Source organism: Choristoneura fumiferana, chromosome 9 (genome assembly GCF_025370935.1).
Source record: "Choristoneura fumiferana chromosome 9, NRCan_CFum_1, whole genome shotgun sequence".
Taxonomy (NCBI): domain Eukaryota; kingdom Metazoa; phylum Arthropoda; class Insecta; order Lepidoptera; family Tortricidae; genus Choristoneura; species Choristoneura fumiferana.
In genome coordinates this window covers 1,666,741-1,673,664 of record NC_133480.1, presented here as the reverse complement: position 1 = coordinate 1,673,664, position 6,924 = coordinate 1,666,741, and positions in this window count along the sequence as shown.

The window sequence follows — 6,924 nt, the reverse complement described above, 5'->3', positions numbered from 1 at the left end:
GCTCGAGTTTCGGGGAATTGGTGTTCCACCCGCGCAGCTCAAAGCCGGCTCGTAAGTGGACTTCGTTGACGGCCGTGCTACGTCCACGGCCTCTTCTTCGGTCGCGTAGCTGTCCATAGGTCGTCCATGTAGTGGCTCGACGTTATCGCGTATAGTGCCTGCGGAATTCCGGCGCATGGCGCTCGGCGTTGTGGTTGCGCACGCTGTGCGCCAGGAAAGGGAGCTTGCTGCTCCGAAGATCATCGAAGTCATTTTCATTAGCTTGGGTTGATTCTCGCCCGGCTTCCCTCCATAGGAAACAGCTGCGCCGGGCGATCTTCCGGTCTAATCTTCACTCGGAGAAACATTTCTTTTATGTCTGCTGTTACTGCGTAGCGGCCCTCCGGAACCGTAGTAGTATGCCCGGAAGGGACTTTAGCAGGTCGGGCCCCTCCAGCAGGAAATCGTTAAGGCAGCGGCCCTGGCTGCGGCTCGCCGCGTCGAAAAACCAGGCGGAGCTTCCCTGGTTTATTGGGGTTCCGCACGGCAAAGTGGGGCAGCACCCAAGCGCGCGGTGTGCGCGCATCTGCCTCGGTGGCGGGCTCCGCATAGCCTTCGCTATTAGGTTGGTGACCTGTGCCGCGTACTCTTGCGCGAAGTTTGCGTCGCGACGCATCTTGCGCTCGATGCCCTTGAAGCGCTGTAGTGCCGTCGCGTAGCTCGCTGGCGTTTGCACCTCGTCCGTTATCCACGGCAGACCGACTTCATAGTGATCGCCGTGGAATTTCACTGTTGCTTCGAAGAGTCGTTTCGCCCGTTCCTCGGCTGGTCGTGGTTTCGTGGCAGCGACACGCCCAGCGCGTCGATGGCGAAATGTCGCTGAACTAGCTTGTCGGTGGCGTCGTCGCGTACGTTATAAACGTAGAGCACATCCTCGGTCGGGCCGCCCGCTCGAATGGCCCGGGGCACTGAGCCGTAAATGACCCAGCCCAGTGCCGTCCGAACCGCTGCTGGTTGCCGTCGCTTGCCCGTCCGTGTCTCGTGGACGAGCATCAGGTGCCAATTGTCCGCGCCAATGAGGAGAGCGGAATGGCTTCGTCGTAGCAGGCATCGTTCAGCCCACTAAGTGGCGGTACGGGTAACCTCCTGACCCAGTCGCTGTGTGTGGATCCGGAGGTTGTCGACGGTGCGGGCGGCGATCTTGTAGGCCTCACCGTGGCCTGCACCGTGATGTTGACACGTCGACTGTTCGGCAGCTCGGTGTTGCTGGCGATGCCTCTCATTTGCATAGGCACCGCCGGTCCCGAGGCTCCGATCGTGCGCGCCAGGTCTTCGTCGATGAGCGTCACCGTTGACCCGTCATCCAGCAGTGCGAAGGTGTCGACGGTGCCGCTGGGTCCGCTGACGCGGACTCGGCACATCTTCAGCAGGACCGGTGACTTGCCGTCTTCGTTGCTGACCGTAGTCACCGTCTGCTTTTCGGGGATTGGCGCCGGCCCAACAGTGGGCTCGGACGCCAATGTCGTTGGGACTGCGGTGCCTGCCCAGGGCGGCGTCCGCTCGCGTCTCGCTTCGGGTGGCGCGGCACTTTTGCCGCGCTCGCGTGCAGCAATGGATGGTGCACATGCCGGCACCCGTTGACTTCACAGGTGCGGGCTCGGCAGGTTTCGCGGCGGTGCTGCTGGTCCATGCAGCGGAAGCACACGCGGTTGTCGCGTGCCCACTGCCAGCGATCGTTGACCTCCATGTTGGTGATGCGCTTGCATCTCGTGGTGGGATGACCGCCTCCACAGCAGAGGCAGCGGCGCGCGTCATCGCCCTCGGTGGCGTAGACGGGCGCTCGCGGCGCGGCCCGAGGGGTGGGGCCGCGCATCGGCGTCGGACGGGGTGCTGGCCTCGCAGCATCCCTTCGGAACGTCAGCGTAGTGGCGGCGGCGGCTGCCGTCGCTTCCACCGTTGTATAGGAGAAACGCAGGGCGCGGTCGGCCTCGCGCATGAGGAACCGCGACAACAGAATGATCTGTGGCTCCATGGTCATCTGCTCCGATGCGAAGTCCCCGAAGCGTGACCGTAGATGTGGGCTGAGCTTCTCCATCACGTCGCGTACCAGCAAGGGGCTGGCGAGGTAGCCGTGCTGGTCGATTGATGACAGCACGCTGACGATGTTTTGCAATTTGACTGCAAACGCGTTGATTTCGGTGGCAGTTGACCCCAGGCGCGGCAGCTTCTTGAGGTCGTCGAGTGCTTTGGTGGCCAGAATTTCGGGGCGGCCAAAGCATTGTCGCAGCGTCGTCATTACTGCTTCGGGTTGGCCGAGGTGTGGAGCAGCGCCTCCACCGCTTCGCGCGCAGTTCCGCGCAAACAGGAGCGCAGCCGCGCCATATTTTCTTGCGGCGTGAAATTATACGCGCGCGTCGATTCGGCGTAGGCAGCCTGGAACGGCAGCCACTCGCCCGCCGCACCGGAGAAAGCAGGCAACTCGTAGACCTGCCTCGGCGGCGGGCGCACTCGTGCCATTTTTTTCGAGGGCCTCGGCGAGCTTCTCGATCCCGCGTTGTCCGCTTGCACTTCGTTCGCGAGCAGGTGTAGCTGGCGGCGAATTGCGTCGCTTCGGTTCGAACGGGGGCGGCGGTGAGCGCCGTCCGCGGCTCGTGCTTCGGTGGTGGCGGCGTCGGTTGATCCGCCGCGGTGCGCCGTAGCCAGTCATCCACCTTCGCGTGTGGTCCGGTGATGCTCCCGGCTTGTGACTCCGCTTCGATGCTAGCCAGCTTCTGGCGTAGCTTGGCCTTCACTCGCTCCTTTTGCAGCTCCAGTTCTTGCTGCTTGATGCGCAGGAGCTCCTCTTCGGCTTCCTCTTCAGCAAGCCGGATACGGATCGCCGTTGCATTTGATGCATGTGAAGGCACCGGCGACCTCGCACCGGCTTGCATCGCCGCCGGTTGTTCATAAAAGGCGACGGCTCGTTGTGGTCGCTCCTGGTTGCAGCCCAGTCCATTGTTGGCTGTTCTCCTCCCCCATTTGGGTGTGGGGGAGTACTCGATGGCTTCAAGTTGCGGGTTGTGTTGCACGCACGCTGCCCCCCCATGGCCTCGCTGTTGCACCGTATCGGCGGTGTGGCTGGGCTGCGCGCCCAGCTCCCCCCCTCGGCCGCCGAGGTGCGCCTCACCGGGGCCGGGCCGCACGCCCAGCTCCCCCCACGGCCGCCGAGTTGCGCCTCATCGGGATGCGGCCGGGCTGCGCGCCCAGCTCCCCCCCTAGGCGGTAGTAGTCCTCTTCGGTCGATCGGATCGGCTGCATGCTCATGGCTCCCTCCCCGGCTCGGGTGAGTGGGGGAAAGTAAACGGCGTCGCGACGTGTAGCGGCGATGGCGAGGTCACGCGGCGGCTCGCGTGTCGTCATCCGCGTCTCGGCGCGAGGAAGTACCGTGGGCGAGGCGGCGCGTCGCGGCGGACGATGCGTTCCAACTGCTGTTGCCAGATGTCGTCAGCGGTGGTCGTGGCAGTAGCAGCGGCGGTCGTCGTCGGAGCTCGTTCGGCGGCGGGTTGTTCTTTCGGGCGGCGGGGGGTGGCGGCGCTCTTCGCGGTCGCCCTGAGATCGGGTTACCACCATCTTCAGTCGATGTCTTCAGATCCGGTTCGAAGGACCAAACACTGTCGTCGATAGACAGCTCGGGTTCACAGCGGGAGGTGCTTCGCAGTCCTCTGCGGTCGTTACGACGGGAGTAGGGCAACGAAAACACCTTCGATAAGTGGACTGTATTTATTGTACTGGTTCGTTCGTCGATTCGCGGTGGTAATCGGAGTCCGGTTCGAAATCGCGGTGGTCGGTCGGTAAGGCAGCAATCGGAGGTCCGTTGGAATAGCAGGGGTCGGTTCGCTTCGCTGGTCGCTGGTCGCTGGTCGCTTGCTCGCTGTAGGCTTCGTAGAGAGGAGCGCTTCGGGTCGCTGTCCGCGTCGAACTGCCTTATCGCTGCGGGCGGGCCTGTATTTATACCCCGCGGCCGGGGTATAAGTCCGCCCGTGATTGGCTATAATTCCCCGATAATCCAGGCGCTGTGATTGGTGGACCCAAATCACAAACGCACTGAATTACCGGGGAATTTTCGCTATCGCTACTTGGGTTTTCGCTTTTATTTAATTATTACTAATCGATTTCGCTACAATTTGATTCTTAAACTACTTATTCTATATTTAACAGCTATTTATTTTTATTCTTAAACTATATTATTCTAGTTTCGCGGCTGTCCGCAACAATATCTATCTCACTAATATAACAAATGAGAAAGTTTGCATCCGTGCGTTTGTGTACGTGAGTATGTGCTTGTCATTTTACGCTTTTTTTAAAACTTCTGGAGGAATATGAATGAACTTTCGTATGTATCTAGATAGCTCAATTTCCGGAATAAAATATAATAGGAAAATACTTTACCTAAATTATTTTCCTACTAGATGTTGCCCGCGAAGAATTCTTTTATCGCTATCCCGCAGAAACTAATTTTCCGGGATGAAAACTATCCTATTGCCTTGGGACTCAAAGAAACTATATACTGAAATTCATCTAAATTAGTTCAGCGGTTTAGACGTGAGATGGTAACAAACAAACAGACTTACCAATTTTCACATCTATAATATTAGTACAATTTAAATTCAACCGCCAGATGTAATGATGCGAGCGAAAATGTTGATGGACACTAGTATGTATATTAAGGAAAGCCCAATGAACGGGCATAGTTACGAAAAGTGTGGCATTCCACCATCGACCTTTAAGGCCGATCAGGCAATCACGGCACTCCCGCGCAGCGCGACTCCCGACCCGAGCCACTATTCTGTCACATAACTTGAATTGTGCCTAATCTCGTTGACTGAAGAAATAACGCGTGTTTCGAGATTCCTCATACTCCGGTGTTGCATTTGATTGCTGAAATTATTTTTTTATTAGTCCTTATAGATATGAAACATAGGAATATTATAATCATAATCATAATCATGGTACCATAACCAAATATGGTTATGCAACTATGTCAATTTTACACCAGAAAAGAAAAATATTCTAACAAACACTTTTATGGGTATTCTCTTTAGTATTTATATAACACTGTAATTTAATTTCATTCTACCGCCATGAAGCAAAGCTGCGGGTAAAAGCTAGTGCCTAAGTAAGGTAAATGCACGAGTGCATCGTCAGTGTCCCAAAAGTTGGCATCTCTAATCTTGTCATTAGCAATAGAGATGACAGCAGGGTGTCGTCTATTGGGCATTAGCGTGTCGACCACTCGGACGTTTGTTTGTCACAAAAACTTAAGAAAATAATCCTCACTTTGAATACCTACACAATAGATAACCATGTACCAACTGCGTATTTAAAAAACAAATTTATTTCCACAAGGTCTTTAAACTCTTCAAAAATGCTCCCAAGGGTCAGAGGTGTTTACCGATTGGTACTGAACGGTATACTCGCGTAAATTCCAAACATTTTGTAACAAGTGACAAAGTGACAGTTCTATTGTTCTCTAACTTATTCAGTGACGTTACGCCGCCCGCCCAATTTCATCTCTTTTACACTGGTCTTATGAGAGAGAGATGGATGCACGTGTTAGCGTTGAACTTAGCATCTTAACACTAGCAGAGCCGAGACCACCACAGCGAAGTCACAAGGTGTTGTAAGCCGAAAAACAATTTTTGACCCATTTTGCGTCTGTGGCAATTAACTAGAAGCAAACCCGTTACTTTGTATTTTCCTATGAAAATTTGCTCCGTTTTAGGCCACATAAAATCTTAACCTGATTTAGGTTCAATACAAGCATACTGATACAAAAAAAATATTTTAGGACTGGGCATAGTAACTGTAACAGAGGAATTTTAAAAAGTAAATTGGTAAGTATATTGTATGTAAGTACCTAAATCTATAGGTATCTGTTTTGCACGTGTGGTAGCGGAGGAGAAAGGTAAAGGTTGTAATTCCATTATGAACCTCGGTAACGACGCCGGAATCAATTATAGAAAACTCATACACAATATGTAAGGTAGACGTCCGGGTACTGAGGCCGTATTGCCTAAAGTTTCTGACGCTCGCAGATAGAAATCAAATGACAGATTTTTTTGAATTGCGATCGCGAGTCTCTAGTCGCTGTGCCTGTAATCCCCATGCTACAGAAACAGACAGCGGTTTTCTAATAATCATCGTGTTATATGATATCTAGTAATAGTTTATATGTCTGTTTCATGTTCCTTGTTTAATTTTGTAAAGTAAGATCATGTCACATTGAAAGGTACTGCAAACTTGGAGCAGAGTTTCCTTTGCTTTATATACCCTATGCCATGATACACCTAACGCAACACCCATTTGGACATTAGCATGTTGAACACTGGGACATTTACCTTAGTTTTATTACAATTTTGTTGCGTTTCGACGACATAGTGAATGGAATTGGCGCCGTGCGCTTGCGCCGATGTCACTACCGGTTAAATAAGCGCGCAATATTTAACAACATTGTCCCGGCTTACAACGGTATTTAGAAGTTTATACAGGGAGCTGGAAAGGTGATAAATAATTTAAATCTTAATTTCATCATCATCTCTGTCTATATGCGTCCCACTGTTGGGCACAGGGCTAACCTCAGAATGAGAGAGCTTGAGTTATAGTGGCGGGCAGTGTGGATTGGGAACTTCACTCACACACACCCTTGAACTGTTTCACAGGTACGATGTTGTCCTTTCGAACGAATTTCAAATATATTTATGTTAAAATCTGAACTATAGGGGATGTGTGTACAGGCCAACAGAGCGCTAAATCGTAAAATTACAATGCTTATTTAAAAAATCCTCAATATACAAATATGCAAGTTAAAGTTGTAGAACCTTTAAATTAGCACTAAACATGTCTCATTTCCCCAAACTGGTTAGACTAATTTTACAGACAAGTTAAGCAATTAATACTAACTTATGA